The sequence below is a fragment of the Spermophilus citellus genome (assembly GCF_964194105.1).
Source record: "Spermophilus citellus genome assembly, chromosome: 1".
In the NCBI taxonomy this organism is placed as follows: domain Eukaryota; kingdom Metazoa; phylum Chordata; class Mammalia; order Rodentia; family Sciuridae; genus Spermophilus; species Spermophilus citellus.
This window is the reverse complement of record NC_138182.1, coordinates 112,522,929-112,540,228: the sequence shown is the minus strand read 5'-3', so window position 1 is coordinate 112,540,228 and position 17,300 is coordinate 112,522,929. Positions and strand designations below refer to the sequence as shown.

At 35.6% G+C, this 17,300-nt stretch overlaps 1 protein-coding gene across 1 annotated transcript in view; it reads right to left on the bottom strand.

The window, feature by feature from the left end:
• The window catches only part of LOC308649827 (obscurin-like), a 520,968-nt gene extending 510,618 nt beyond the window's left edge, over window positions 1–10,350 (bottom strand). Inside the window, exon 1 of the mRNA XM_081295667.1 lies at window positions 10,156–10,350. The gene's annotated coding sequence lies outside the window, so the exon portion shown is untranslated. The remainder of the gene's footprint in view (window positions 1–10,155) is intronic.
• Window positions 10,351–17,300: the final 6,950 nt, after the last annotated feature.

The window sequence follows — 17,300 nt, the reverse complement described above, 5'->3', positions numbered from 1 at the left end:
GCTCTCCAAGTGACTGTCATGTACCCTACTTGAAATGTACTGTTGTAGTCTTGAACAGATGGCCTGGGGTAAAAGTGTCAATTTTGTTCTCCATAAGGACACCTGGGAATTACAGAATCATACCAATAGCTTTTCTCTTCCAAGCTTCTGACCCTTCATCCTAGTCTCTCTTACAATCAAATATCCAAAAGAATATATGGTTATATACACACAATAGAACATTACTCTGCCTTAAATAAAAATCAAATTAAGGCATTTGGCAATACATTCATGGAACTAGGAACTATCAAGCTAAGTGAAATACGTCAGTCCCAAAAACCAAAGGCCAAATATTTTCTTTTATATGTGGATGCTGATACACAATAAGGGACAGGGAGGAAATAATCAAAGTTCATTGGAGTAGACAAAGAGGAATGAAGGTGAGAGACCAGCATGATAATAGGAAAGACATGAGGATGAATTGAACATAACTTTCCTATGTTTATATATGAATTCATGACCAGTGAAATTCCACACCATGTACACCCACATGAATGGGATCCTAATTAGAATAAGGTATATCTCATCCATATATAATATCTCCAAATGTACTCTACTGTCACATATATCTAAAAAGAAGAAATAAAAAATGAGTAAAAGGACCTGGGGGAGGGAAGGAAAAAAAAAGGAAACACTGGGGTATAATATTGCTTATTTTTATATTAGATTTATATGTGAATATGTAACAATAAATCCATTGTTGTGTAATACTATAATGCATTTACAAAAATATGAAAAAAATTAAAAAGTGGATAGTGGCACATGAACCTAATTGGAAAATCATGCCTTGGTTCAATTCCCAATTCCAAAAAAAAAATGTAAGTACATATATGTGTACATATATACATATGCGCACACGCATGCATGAGCACACACACACACACATATACAAAATTTACTGTATAAACAAATTTAAGAACAAAAATACCATGATATAATCAGTAGATTCAGAAAAGCCTGTTCACAACACTCAGCACCCATTCAGGTTAAAAACACCAGAGGGACTAGTGATAGAAGGAGAAACCAAATGCCAACATCAAACTGAATTAAAAAAAATTGAAACATTTGTTCTAAAAACAAAAGCAAAACCACTCCTTGAATTCCCAGCAAGAGCAAAGAGGCAAGGGAAGAAACTAATTTCATACACACAGGAAAAAGAAGTCCTGTTGCCTCTGTTTACTGATGACATGAACATTTTACTTAGATGATTTAAAATGCTCCATCAGAAAATTTATAGTGCTGATAACAAATCTACTAAAAGAGATGATACAAGAAAATAATACATAAATCAATTGCAGTCCTATAAGCAATAGCAAACACTCTTCAAAACAATTGAGAAAAGTGTCTCATTCAAAACCCCTAAAGAAAATACTTTGGAAAATATCTAACTTAGGAGATGAAAAACCTCAACCATGAAAATTATAAAATGGTGAAGTAAAGCAAATCAAAGACAATCTTAAGAAGTGAAAATACTTTCAATATTCTTGAAAAAAGCAAAATTAATATTATCCCAGTGGTCATACTACCTTAACCAGTGAACAGACTCAGTACAATCCCAGTCAAAATATCAATGACATCCTTCACAACACATTCTTTTTTTTTTTAATTTTTTTAAATTGATTATTTAAAGCATTACATAGCTCATGATATATCATCTTTCATACATTTGACTCAAATTGTGTTTTGAACTCCCATTTTCACCCCAAATACAGATTGCAGAATCACATCTGTTACATATTCACATTTTTACATAATGCCATATTAGTGACTGTTGTATTCTGCTACCTTTCCTATCCCCTACTATCCCCCCTCCCCTCCCCTCCCCTCCCCTCCCCTCCCATCTTCCCTCTCTACCTCCCCTGCTGTTGTTCAATTCTCTCCCTTTTTTTCCCTCCCCCTTGCCCCTCATGACCTCTTATAACAACACATTCTTCATAACACAGAGACAAAACACATTTCTCAAATTCATTTTGACACAGAAGTGACATAGAACATCCAAATGTATCCTGAACCAGAAGAGTGATGCTGAGATCTTCACAGTACCAGATATCCAATTATATCACAGAGCTTTAGTAAAGACAAAAAAACAAAAAACAAAACAAAACAAAACAAAAAAAAAACAGCATTATATTGCACCAAAACAGACCTGAAGATGAATGGAAAAGAAAACACAGACAAATCCACATAGATAAAGTGACCTGATATGCGACAAAGGGGCCAAAAATATATGTTGAAGAAAACAGAAACACTTTAACAAGTGGTGCTATGAATACTGGATATTCATATGTGAAAAACATAAAACTTGATCCCTATCACCCTGCATAAAAGCCAACTCCAAGTGTATCAAAGACCTAGGAATTAAACCAGAAACTCTACAGTTGCTTAAAGAAAATGTGGCCCAACACTCCAACATATTGACAAAATCATCAACTTAACAAGACCTCTAAAGCACAAGAAATAAAACTAACAGTCAATAAATGAGATGAAATCAAATTTCAAAACTTCTGCACAACAAAGGAAACAAGAATGTAAACAAAGAGCTTACCAATGTGATAAAATATTTTTCATCTGTTCCTCAGGAAATTAATATACAGAATAATAAAAAAAAATGTAAAAAATATTAAACCCCAATTACTAAACAAAACAGGCACAAAATCTAAAACAGACATTGCTTAAAAGAAAAAAATACAAGTGGTGTGTGTGTGTGTGTTTGTGTGTATAAATATACATAAAACATATTTAGGAATCAGGGAAATGACAATCAAAATTACAAGGAAGAGAAAGTCTGTTATAATGTCCTTGCTCTTTCCCTATACTTCAATAAAACTATTAGATTCAAAAAGAACTGCATGGAGATTTTATCTCACTCCACTCAAAATATCAATTATCAAGAATATTGTGCAGAGATCCACATACCAGACAGAACATTTGGGGGGAAAGGAAGAATAAAGTTTATTGGATTAGACATAGAAGGATGAAGGGAAAGGAGAGGATGGGAATAGGAAAAATAGTAGAATGAAACAGACATAACTTTCCTATGTACTTATATGAATTACACAACCTGTGTAACTCTACAGTATATATAGCACAAGAATGGAAAGTTATAGTCCATGTATGTATAATATGTCAAAATACACTTTACTGTACATACACCTGAAAATAATTTTAAAAAGAAAAAAAGAATAATTCATGGGGAAATGCAGTGTTGGAAGGACTTCAAATTAGTATAGCCATTCTTGAAAACTGGATGAATAGCCCTTTCAAAACTTGGAATAGAACTACCATCTGACCCAGTTGTCTCATTCCTTGGTAATATACCCAAATATCTGAAATCAGCATACTATAGAAACACAGGCACATCAGTGCTTATAGCAACACAATATAACCTAATTACAGAACCAGCCATCAAACCCATCAACAGAGTAATTGATAAAGAATACATGGTGTATATACACAATGAAGTTTTACTTAGTCATTAAGAAGAATTAAATTATGGCACTAGGTGGAAAATTGATGAAATGAGAACACAATTCTAAGTGAAATAAGCCATACTCAGGAAGCCAAAGGTCAAATATTTCCCCTCATATGTGAATACTCAACCACATAATGGAAAAGAGGGCATTCAACAGAGATATCTGTGGAAGGGGTTACAGGGAAGGCATGGAGGACAAACAGAGGGATGAACAGTAGAATAAACAAACTAAACTCTCTTTGTACATCTATGAATAAAGCATGGTGAATTTCAATGTTGTGTATGTCTATAATGCAGTAATTTAAAAATCTATAAATAAATAGATGTTAAACCAACAGAAGCCAGACTCATTGTTCTCTCTTTCACTCTTCCTCTAATTTTTCTTTTACTTTTATTTCTTCTCTTCCCCCTCATAAATAATGAACAATAGGTTGTTATTGGATCAGCCCTATTTTGAAATTGCAAATCTTTGTCTCCCTAATATATTCTTCTTTACTCTTAATTATCTCTATTTTTAACTTCTCTTACCACTGGTTAGTTTGTATAATGTCAGACCCCATCACTAATGCAATAGAAGCATTTAAAACACTGGAAGTCATAGGTAATACCAATTGTTTGAGTTTTTGATGGACATAATTCATGATTAACTACTATCTTTAATGATAGAAATTGCTGACCCTACAATTTCTGTTTATTGTGTCAATCAACATCGTACATGTCATAATAGGAACTAAGTACTTAATTTAATCCTATACGTTATATGCATGGGTTTTTGCAGTTATTTGACTTCCCTTAATCTCTGAGGCACTGGAAAATTACAGGATAACTAAAAGCTGGTAGAGTAGAAACCCCACTGTTTCAGATCCATTTGAATAGATGGGTTGATACATAAACAATATGAAAAAAAAAAACAAGAGAAGAAAACATCCAAAACAGAATGATTCAACAATAGACTCTACTGATACTGCAGTGTAGGAAATGTCAAGGAATAAATTTAGAAAGTTCAAAGATAAGAAGACATAAGAGGTAAAAAATGAGGTAAAGATTGGAATCAGAGAGAAAATATTAGAAGTGAAAGATCATGTCAAGAAGGAGATATAGATTTTGAAGAAGGATAATTTGGAAACTCTTGAAATTGAAGAATCAATAAACCAAATTAAAAATTTAATGGAAAGCATTACCAACAGACTATATCATTTGAAAAATAGATATTGACATAATAAAGGCAATATACATAATCTTGGCATGGAGAAAAGATGTTAAGAGAATAGGAGCTGAATTTCATGAAATACGGGATAGTATTAAAAGGTAAAATCTAGGATGTATAGGGGCTCTGAGGAACAAATTAAAGGAATGAAAAAATATTTTCAATAAAACAATGAGAGAAAAAATATCAAATATTAAAAATTAAATGGAAAACTCTTTTTGATTTCAGATTTGGTTTATAATCTAACACCTTAAAATATAAAAATCTTAGGTGTGCTCATTAGATTCCCTTATTTCAGGGCTCACAAAAAATACTATTTGACTAAACTTTTTTGAGAAAATTGAATTATGAACTTGGAGAATGCATATGGCTTTAATTGGATACATTCAGCTATTCAGCATTGAAAAATAATTTAAATAATACATATTTTACAAGAATATTGCAACTTGAAAACCCAAAAGGTTTAGGATATTTAAACAATACCACAAATATCATAAATGTTATTATTTGTAGTTACTCAATGGTCATAAGTAAAAGTGGCCGAAGTATATTGAAGCTTTCCTGTAAAATGAATGTTATGCTACAATGTAGCTCACATTTAAGAAATTATACTTGAATGAAAGTCACATTATAATATGAATAGCCTACTATCAACTTTTTTATTAAATAAAAATGTTTTCCTTGAGTGATGTCTGAAATTTTTCAGAATATAAAGCCCCAGACCTCACTTCCTCACAAATATTGACATACAAAGATTATGGTCCAATGATCCCATAAGAACATTGCATAAGCCAGTTATGAAATTGGGGTATTCCAGGAATACACAGTTGTATTTAAAGAGGTAAAAAAAAAAAAAAAAAAAAAAGGCCATTTCCATTCACTTGCTATCAACCCCATGCCCAACCCAGCAAGACAAACATAATTCATGACTACTTTCTTAGGAGGAAGGGTGGAGATGCTTCCAATATTATAGGTGTTGTTTAGGGAGAGACAGATGTCTGAGGAAATGATTTGTCTCACTTGTCTCAAGGCTCATATGAGGAAATTTCTTACTTTCAGTACCTGAGTTGGGCTGAGAACCAGAGAGAGCTCAAAAGGATTGTCTAAGCATCAGATTCTACCATACAGCAATGAGACACCAGGGGGAGGAAGAGAGTACAAGACTTTCTTAAAGAAACCAGCAAACCTGATTCAGAAATCATTTTTCAAGTCCAGAAAAGAACCACTCCCATAAAAGATCCAAGGGGCTTCCAAAATGTCTGGCTAATTTGTGAAACTTGTCCCCCATACAAAACTGATTCACAAAGTCTGGAAGAGGTAGCTGTTTCTTCAAATGCAAAAACAAAACAAAAAATTATAACAGAAATAACAAGACACGTGAAGAAACACAGAAACACAAATAAATCAAATAAATGAGATAACTCTACAAAGACCAATCCTAAGACTTTGAAGGTCTATGAATAATTTCATGAAATGAAAAATAGTCCTTGTAAAAATACCTACATGTGTTATGAGGAAACAGCAGAAAACTACACAAAAGGGCTGGGATTCTGGCTCATTGGTGGAGCACTCACCTAGCACACACAAAGTCCTGGGTTCAATCCTCAGCACCACATAAAAAAAGTAAAATAAAGATACTGTGTCCAACTACAACTAAAAAATAAATATTAAAAAAATGACACAAAATCAGGAAAATGCATGTGAAGTGTAAAAATGCCAACATGACAGTATTTAAATAAAACAATAATTGAAATAAAATATTTTTTTGAAATTATTGATTGAAACAAAAAGAAAATTAAAAATATAAAATTTTAAATGTGAAGAAACTCTAAGGGACTTATGAGACAACATCACAAGGACAAATATGTGTTTTGCATGTATCTCTAAAGAAGAGAAAGAGAAGGGTGAGTAGAACTCATTTGAAAAAATAAAAGACTTTTTTTTTTCAATTATGAGAAAGAAATTGGATACCCAAATTCAAGAAACTCAAAGAAAAATAATTAAGATGAATCCAAAAAGGACCCATATTGAGGAAAATTGTAACAATCAAAATTTAAAAATAAAGATTTTTGATGGGTTGGGGCTGTGGCTCAGCAGAAGCACAGTTGCCTGGCAAGTGTGAGGCACTGGGTTTGATTCCCATCACCTCATATGAATAAATAAATAAAAGTCTGTTCAATTCTCAGCACCATATGTAAATAAATAAATAAAGTCTATCAGCAACTAGAAAATAAATAAATAAGTAAATAAAATGAAAATTAAAAATTTTGAATACAAGAAGTGAAGAGTGATTTATCTCCTAAGATGGAGCTTTCAGAAAAACACCAGCAGATTTTTTGGAAGAAAACTTTAGGTCAGATATGATGTATTAATTTTTCAAAGAAAAAGGATGCACACACACAAACTAAAAACAATTTAACAACTGAGAAGAGAGCACCAGCAATAATTTCCTTTAAAAATTAAGAAAAAAATAACTTTTTTGGCAAAAAAATAAAAGCTGAGTGAGTTCCTTTTGGAATTGCTACAGGCAGTCTTTCAAGTGGAAACAAAAGAATGGTATAACAAAAAAAGCAAATGATCATATAAACATTCTAGGAAAGGAAAATATGCAAATACTGATTCTTTTTATTTATCAGAGAACATTATTATATTTCTCATCACTGACAGCATAAAATATGTTAATTTGAATACAAAACCTATATAAAATTATTTCTCCTTTTTTAAATTTGTTTCTTTTTACATACACATGACCCTAGGATGTATTTTAACATATTATGCATATATGGAGTGCAAACCATTCCAATTTTTATCCCATTCTTGTGCAGGTATACTGCTCATGTGTTCATATGCACATTCAAAAATCATGTGCAATTCATTCTACTCTTTTTCTTCTTCCCACCCCTCCCTTCATTCCCTTTTGTCCAATTCAGTGTACTCCTATACTTCCCCTCCCTTGTTATGGGTTAGCATCCACATCTCAGAGAGAACATTTGGCCTTTGGTTTTTTTGAGACTGGTTTATATCATTTAGCATGACAGCTTCAGTCCCATCAATTAACAAGCAAATGCCATATGTTCATTCTCCTTGAGACTGAGTAATATTCCATTGTGTATATATACACCATACTTTCTTAATCAATTCATCTGTTGAAGAGTACCTAGGTTGTTCCAACAATGTGAATTGTTAATATTACTCCACTACACACCTAAAATGGCTAAGATGTTATTTTAAAGGAATTACTATTTGATTTTTTTTTAAGTATCATTTAAGAAAATTTATTCCTAACTGAAAATTATAGATTTAAAATACCAGCATATTTTAATACAAAACAACTATTTGCATATCTAACTTAAGAATGTTCAAATGGCATTACAAAATGGGATAATTAATAGAGCTTGGGACTGTAAAATAAAATACGCAATAAGCCTGTCACTCTTGTAAGTTCTTTATTTTAAATTATAATTTGAACAAAATTAATCTGTCAGTCTATAATAATGGCTAAGATGGTAAAATCCATTATGTTTTTATTACTTGCAGTAAACATGAGGGAATTAATGTTGCCCCTGAAACAATATGCTTGAAGGACTTATATATAAGATAATGGGAATGGAGGGACCTGTGAGAACAGAAGCAGATTGGAGTGAGGCAGCTTCAAGCTGACAAAAATTGAAGAGGATTAATGGTTATCACCAAAGCTAGGAAGAGGAACAGATGGATTTTATCCATAGTCTCAGAAGGAGCACAGCCTTGCTCACACCTTGATTTCAGATTCTGACAGCTAGAATTTTGAGAGAATAAATGTCTTTTGTTAGCTACACAGTTTGTGGTATTTTGTTACGTAACTTCCAGGAAACTTACATAGCTCCATTCAGGGCTGCTCTGTCACATAACTCTTAACCCCACATGGGTAGAAATAATAAATAAATCATAAAGAAATTACAAACTGAAAAAATAATTTTGGATTTTAAAAAAATAACATTTACCTACTATTACTACTACTACTAGAAACACTTTTAGTTATTGCCAAGAGTTACCATGGAATCTGGATAGAATAAGTATGTAATTAGATATTGTGAAAATTTTGGCTAGTACGGTGTGGATTTAGGTATTTTCATTGTTATTTTGGACTCGTGCAAAAATGAAAAGAGCTCAAATATTTGAAAATATATACAGATATGAATTTGAATTCTAATTTTAGTACCTTGCTATTTTTTAAAAATATTTATTTTATTAGGTGTAGATGGACACAACACAATGCCTTTATTTTTATGTGGTGCTGAGAATCGAACCCGGGTCCTGCCCATGCTAGGCGAGCACTCTACCGCTGAGCCACAATCCCAGCCCCAACCTTGCCATTTTGTAACACAACAGGTAGTTTTTAAATTAATTTAGAAATCATAGTTTTCTTTATTTCTATTAGTTTATGCTGTATTGAGAGAAATACATCCATTTTAGCTTGGCAACTTAGAATTTAGTGTAAGGAAATCTGAAAGAACTCCCTAGATACTTCTGTTCTAGAACATCAAAACATTGCTTTATATTGTGTGTATGTATATATATACACTAAAATATTTACATATATGATTATATGTATTTAATGTGTACATAATTCACAGTGTTCTTTGAAAATTGCATAGTATACATTGTAAGCTAACAAAAAAGTATTTTTTTATTCCTTTTCACAAAAATCCACTTTTTCTTATAGATGCACATCTGAAAATAAGATGGAAGTAGGTATAAATATGCACTTTTGTTTTAAAATGCCATTTTTAGGGAAAAATATAAACTAGACTGATCTCTTATTAATATTGAATTAGCATAATATTTATAAAATGTTTTAAGGATAATACAAAGTTTACTAAAGTTTTCACTGTGATGAGACTGGAATAATATTTCTGCAAAATAGTTGAAATTCTAATGTTATATTTATTGTAGGAAAATTATATATTAATTACATTTCTAATGATGGCAGATAAAAAAACTACATAAAAATTACTGTCATCCTTAATTAAATGTGCATTCATTCTGAACTTTATTGAGATGCTTATGCAGTTCTACTAAAGAAACAGGTGACAATGTCATGGAGAAGAATTTACCTACAGCTTGTTGTTCTGCTGCAAGGTGCTTAATGTCATGCCTGTAAGAACTTGAACACCAATGTGTTCTACTGTTTAACTTACAATGCATGTACTCATCCATAAGATGTCACACGTTTTTTTCTGTAACTTCTGGCAGGATTTTTAGAATCCTGCCCGTGAGGCCCCCAGCCGTAGCCACTCCCTGGACCAAGACCCTCCAAGTGCCATCAGCCCCTTGAGTGAGGCCTGCAGTGAAGGACAGTGCCCTCCCACAGCCTCCACAGGGGAGGCTGGTGGGAGAGACCAGAAGCCCCTGAAAGGGCCCAATCTGTCTCTATCACCTGCTAGAGACTCAGGGCCTGCTCAGCAAGCGGGGTCGTCCAGGCTGGGGCAGGAGGCTCCTTCTTGTCACCCTGAGCAGGGTTCTGCCCCCCAAAAGGGCTGTGGCCCACTGTCACCACAAACTCATGGCTGTTTGCCTCCAGGGTCTGTCAAGGAGATACTTCTGGAGCCCCCCTGCCCAGCCCAAACAAGCCCCCTGCCAGGCTCTGAGAAGGAGCCTGGCAGCATCTCTCGACCTGGGGGGCCTTGGACCAGCTCCTCCAGCTCCCTGGAACCAACCTGCCCCACAGGCATGGAGTCCAGCCCTTCTCTGGACACTGGCAGCCTGTCTCGGAGGCTGACCATTCCCCTGACCCAACACCCCCCTTACCAAGGCCTCAGGAGCAGGCCACCACCCAGAAGTTCTCCCTGGGGTACCGTGGGGGCTATGCGGGGGTGGCGGGCTATGGTACCTTTGCCTTTGGTGGGGATGCAGGGGGCATGCTAGGACAGGGTCCCTGGTGGGCCAGGATGGCCTGGGCCGTATCCCAGTCCTCCAAGGAGCAGGACGAGGCTGCAGTGGGAAGCCCTCAACCCCAGGCCGACTTGGGGCCAGTGCCTGAGACCAGAGGGGCTACCCTGAGGGCTTCCCCAGAGCTGACCTCGTGGGAGCAAGATGGGCAGGTGTCCCTGGTGCAGATCTGGGACCTGTCAGGGGATACAGAGGCTGCCGACACTGTGTCCTCAGACATTTCAGAGGTGGATCCTGCCTACCTCAACCTCTCTGACCTGTATGACATCAAGTATCTCCCATTCGAGTTCATGATCTTCAGGAGGGTCCCCAAGCCCTGGGAGCAGCCAGAGCCACCCTCTCCTGAGGCTGAGGCTGGGGAGGAGCTGGCAGAGTTCCCTGAGGCTGCGTGGCCCTGGCCAGGGGAGCTGGGCCTTCGAGCTGGCCTGGAGATCACAGAGGAGCCGGAGGACCTGGAGGCACTGCTGGGGGAGGCTGCGGCCAGCAGAAAGCGCAAGTGGTCCCCCTCCCGTGGCCTATTCCAGTTCCCTGGGAAGTGTCTGCCACTGGAGGAACCCCTGGAACTTGGGCTGCGCCAGAGGGTGAAGGCTTCCATGGCTCACATCTCCCGGATCCTGAAGGGCAGGCCGGAAGGTAACCTCCTCGTCCTATCCCCTGGCACATCCCTGCCCCTTAGGATCACTCACCCTTTCGTGCTCAGGGTCCTGCTGGGCCCCCCCCCCCTCTGGTGCTGTTGCCCCTACCTCCCAACTGCACCCACAGCTCTACCTGAGTCCTGGGGGCACCTCTGCTGACCTGAACCTGCCTTACTGGGCATGTGAGGCCATCCTGGAGACACCTGCAGGGAGGGCACCTGGGGAGAGGGCAGCCAGGATCCCAGGCCTCCCCCACTGTAGACCCTCTGACCCAGGAGTCTTATGGCCCCACCCTCAGTGACCTCAGACCTTCTGAGCCCAGTCCTGTGGCCCCAGATCCTCCTGACTCCAGGTCTCTCCTGATCTCACAGCAACTCGACCCTAGGCACAGCTGACCCCAGCTTCCCTGACCCCTGAGCTGCCTGGAAGTCCCAACTCCAGAGCAGCCTCTGTGACCCCCACCCTCCTGACCCCAGCCTGACCCCAGCCCCAAGCAACCCCCTCCTGCACTGTAGGCCTTAGAGCCCCCAACAGCCCACTGCTGAGGGAGGTGGGAAGCAGGTCCAGTTTGTCTTCACACCCCAGTCCCTAAGACCTGGGCCTGCCAGGAGGACAGGCAGTGTGAAATGAAATCTGATTAAATAACTGCACATGGAAGTAGCAAGTATTAGGTTTCAAAGATCTCAAGCAATATTAACCCACAAATTCTAAATGTACTTCTGATTGTGGAATCCCATTTTAATTACAGCATAAATTAACAATCTAAATAATACAACTATCATAAAGCTAATACGCAGCTCTGAGTTAAAAGAATATAATACCACAATCTATTGCATTATCTGACATGAAAGCAAAAACATAATACAAATTTAGGCTTTTCTATCAAAATTACAAGAACTAAACTTTCTATCCAGAAGAATCCAAAGACACACAAAAGCATCTGGATTATTTTACATATGAAGTATATGGAAAAAAGTCTCTCGCCAAAGTAGTAAGAAACAACTTCTAATTTCCTAAGAAACTTGTATTTTACATTTGTTTTTTTCCTGAATCACTTACCCAGCCACAAAGAAACTCAGATTAGAGAAGTTAAAAGATGTCCTTTTCAATAGCCAACAGTCACCAAAGACCATAACAAAAGAAAATAGACATAAGTATTCCATGCTATTGTGCACAAGCAAGCCCAAAGTTTTACTGCTTCACTAGTTAAATCACTAAATGTTAAGCATTATTTCATGAACTTAAATTAAATCTGGTATATAAAGAGAAAAATATACCATAAGTGAAACTTACTTTCTATTTCACAGAAAGATTCTACTCCATCTAAAATAATCCTGTGACCTTGTGGAAACAATCTTGGGTTAAACACGTAAAGCAGATTTCTTTATCAAATGCACCAGTACATTACTTCTCTGACAGCATTCAGTATGTTTACTATGCTCTCTAGATGTATGTTCATACACTGGTTTAAGCCATTTGCAGAAAATCAACAGAAATCCTTAAAAATGTTTGACCTGACATGCAATTTTAAGACATGTGAGTTTTAAATTGAAAGAGCTTTACATCTTTCGTAATGGGAATAATCAGAATTTTTATTCTGCAAGTTAAATGATTCTTCCATAGAGCAAATTTAACTTGACTTCCTTAAATGGCTACAGATCTGACACACCATTTAGAAGGCTAAAAGGAAACACTGATTTACTTCTTCTCTAAAGCAATACTGTTCAACAAAATTATAATGCAAGTTACACACATAATTTTGAATTTTCTAATAACTATGCTAAAATGGATGAAAATACAACTTTTAAAACACTTATTAAACATGTCAAATATTATTTCAACATGTAATAAATATCTTTAAAATATTTATTCTTTTACAACTTGTACTAAGTTTTCAAAATCCGGTATGCATTTCACACTTATAACATATCACATTTTCAACTAACCACAACCTGGTCAATAGTCAGAATGTGGCTAGTGGCTACATTATTGGACAGTACACTTTTTAAGTAATATTTTGAGATCTGATATACTACTCTGTTTATAGTTAGTTCACTTTCATGTCTCCTTTTTGAACTGAAAGGGCTGCGGCTACAAATATAAGCAAAACTGTTAATTCACTGGATAAATCAGGATCAGATCACCTTATCTGAGGATCTGGTTAACACACACAATAAGCAACAAATGGATTATGCCTTATTATGTCTCAAGTAGACTTCAGAGATGCTTCTGATGAACACGAGAACATACTTTGTAGCAAAAACTCAGGTTAAGCACCAAAACATTTTTATATCAAATCTTAACACTGCCTTAATTCTAGCATCCCTTCCCTCTCATTCTTGAGCACATACTTCTATGCAAATTACTTACAATATTGCTCTCTAAATTTGATAAGATTTATCAACTCTACAGTCACCATTCAAAAATAAACAGGACACTATATAAGACAAAAATGAACAAAATGAGAAAAAATTATCAACTAGCTACTTTTAATACAACTTATGTCAACCAATCTTAAATTATTCTGAGTTCCACTGAAAGTGATTTTTCTCACAATTCCAATTAATTTACTGCTAAGGATTTCCCCAAGTCATTAGGACATTTGCTTAAAATGTAAATAATTTCAACAATGTGTTTTCTAGAAAATAACAAATACAACCATAGATTAGCACATAAAATTTGTCCTTAAGTCAAGTTACTGAATAAATCAAACAGAAACAACTATACTCTTGTTTAATGCTTTTACATTTTTATGACACCACATTCAGCAATTTCTAAATTTGGAAAGTCAGTTCAGATTGCACACAAACAATAACTTTAAAACTTAAAACTTTACAAGTTTCTACAAAATACTTGTGAATAAATATATTCCATAGAAATACAACAGAAAAATCAACACCACTCAAACAAATCTCAGCAAGGAGCACAAGATCAATACATTAATAAGTACTGAATATATGATACATGCTAAAGAGTATTTTTCTCCTAATTTAATTTAATTCACCAGACAATTTTTGTTTAATGCACTTGCAAAGCTGCAAGGAAGCAAATGTAGCCTGGCTAGCCTCTTCTGCTGCACTTATATACAAAGATAATACATTCATCTCCTGATATCTTTCCACAATTTAGAAATCAAAATAGCAAAATTTTTTTTCTTACCTGCAGTTAGGAGGAGGATTAAGGGTTATTTCAGCCAGCTCCTTCTGAATTCTGTTAGTGAAATGGGAACAGACAAAAAGGATTTGAGATAGTCTACAGAATAACTGGCAAATCAGACTGCTCTCTACCGCCATGCAGGTAAATGGAAGGCTGGTTTTGCCTTCAGTAATGCTAACATGACTGCTTCCTCTTTGTTCTCAGAGGCATAACCCAAATTCCTTAGCAGAAACTTTGCAGCTTTTTTCTCACTTGCTACTGTAAATAGGTAAGTCGTTTCCACCTGATTTGAGAAAGTCCTCCACTACTACTCAACAAAAGGATATAAAATCTATTTTAAAACTCTTTTTACCAAAGAAATTCTCTTTTCAAGCTTATATGCAAATGAGACAAAAAGGGAGGAGGGAAAGCACTAGAATATTTTTTACAATGACTTCAAGCCACTTTTGCTGTGGTAAAAATAAGCAAGCTATTGCAAGAGCATATTAATAGTTTTGTCAATATTTTATCTGTTTAAAAAAGGTTTAAAATTTACAAATACATTTACCAATGAAAAACTTCCAAGGACTATTTTAGCAATCTTATTTAATCATTTCTTTTCTCTGATCATAGGTACAGCATGTAAATTTAATAATCTTAGAGGAAAGAGGGCCTTGAGGTAAGGGGGAAAAGCATTTCTTTGATTTTCTTGAAATTTAAAATGTTTTCAAAATTGTTTAATGTTACTCTCCACAAGATTACAACACACTGAGAAGAATTTTAAATTATTTCAAAGACTGCTGCTATTCAATATAATATTCTCAAGTTCATTAGTGTATGAATAATGGTACAATGATGGTAAAAATGTATAGAAAAATAAGAACATGAATCACTATAAAATTCAATAATTGATCAGTTTTTATATTTTCTTTTTCCTTTAGTTGCTATCATTGAAAAATCAACAAAACATCAAAACTAGGTAATGCTATAGATACATTTTATGTTTGATTACAGGAGTTCTACTCCATACGATCACTATCACTGATGGAGTCCCATTGATGGAATCATTTTTTTTTTTTGCCATCATAGAAAGTAAAAGTCAGCAGGAAACAAATAATCTTTCACTTACACTCAACAAAACGTTTTTCCCGCTGTTCATTACTATGTCAAGAACACCTACAAGTTTTAAAGATGTGCAAAGACAAAGTTTTCAACAGCAAAGTGACACCTGAGATTGTAAATGGCTATTTTTCAGTTTTATTTGCCCTCACAAGAACAAGGAGGAATAACTATAATATAACTACAAAAAAATCATACCTATTATGCAGTTAAAGCCTTGTTTGTAGAACTAAGCAAATTTAAAATCTGCTTTCAAAAAAAGCCAAGGCCTGACATTCAAAATTTTTTAGCAAATATAAACTTTTTTGATCATTTCCTTTCATGAAAAGTGACATTACTGATCTCTAGACGTGCCAATTTCACTCAAGAGTATAACTCACAAAAGGGAACATCCCCAATGTACCATCTAATTCAGTTTCACCAAATTTTCCTTGCCAACTCCTTAAACTGTCAGAATGAGAGTTCAGTCTCTAGGACTCTTCCTGAAGTTACCAAAGAACAGGATAAGTTTGCTTAGAAGCATAATTTTAGTGAGGACATTTTCATGCTCCCTAAATGATGAAAATTCATTCAAGTACAAATAAAACTGATCTTGAAGTATTTCTGGAGTATTGTTTTTGATGTAAAAATACAAGCATCCAGTTGTTTGGAAGAAAATCTGACAGTGTTACCTTTGCTAGAGAGTTTGGTGCTCTTCTTCTGCTGGGTGGCAGAAGGTCCTTTCTTCTTGATCTTCAGGCTCTGGAGCAGCAGGGTCTTGCTGGTCCGCATCTGAGCATCTGAACTGCCTCTGCTGGTGCTGGGGCTGTCATCATCAGACTTTTGCTTATCACTGGCCATCTTGATGAAGTTATCACTTGGAAAACTTTTTTAAAGAGGAAAAAGAAAGAGTCAAAAAATGTTAATCTAATAAATCAATCAACAGCATTTCCTTACCTTAATATCCCCAAATTGTATCTTTATAAAAAGGCTTCAAAAATGTTCACATTTAATGTACGGCAATATTACTGGGGAGACGATGAGTCTTACAATGCCAGCATTCAGGGATTTACCGAACTCAAGTTAGAAAATCCACTCACATTTTTTTCCATCCCTTGAACAATCTATCAATTGTCTACTTTCTCAGAAGGTATGAAACAGATTTGCCAGGGAACTTAAGTCAACGAACATTAACAACATATGACACACTGTAAATAACAGATTTTGCTCAAAAATGTTAAAAAGTCACTACACATCTAAATATTCACAGACTGACATGGGTTAGAGCTACCAAATTCCCTTTCCCAGAGGAAAACATACCCTGTTAATCGCCCATATGCTTATTTAAGGTGAACATTCCTCTTCTATGCACCTAAAACCTTTAAACATAACACTCAAACTCAACTAACAAGCTGCCTAGCCTTTTCTATGGCCAGCAGTGAAGATTCAAGCGGCCAAGACCCAGCTGCCACTCTGGGAAAAGCAGAATCCAAACTGCGCTTTATGCACAGCTCCCCACATCACCAAGGTTCCTTGCTCAATCTTTACATCACAGGTGACATTTTATCCAAAATTAATGAAAAGGGGGAGGTAAAAAAAGTTTATTCTTTAAGGGGCTAAATTTGGTCATTTAAATTGGTTGAAAAAGTTTTTAAGTTATTGTAAAATTCATTTTAAATTGAGAGACTTTAATGTTAGTAAGAAGTGGTTTTGTATGTTAAAATCTTTTCCCTCCTGTATTCATTATGCATCTTAAGATATGGTAATATACATGAAGAACTAT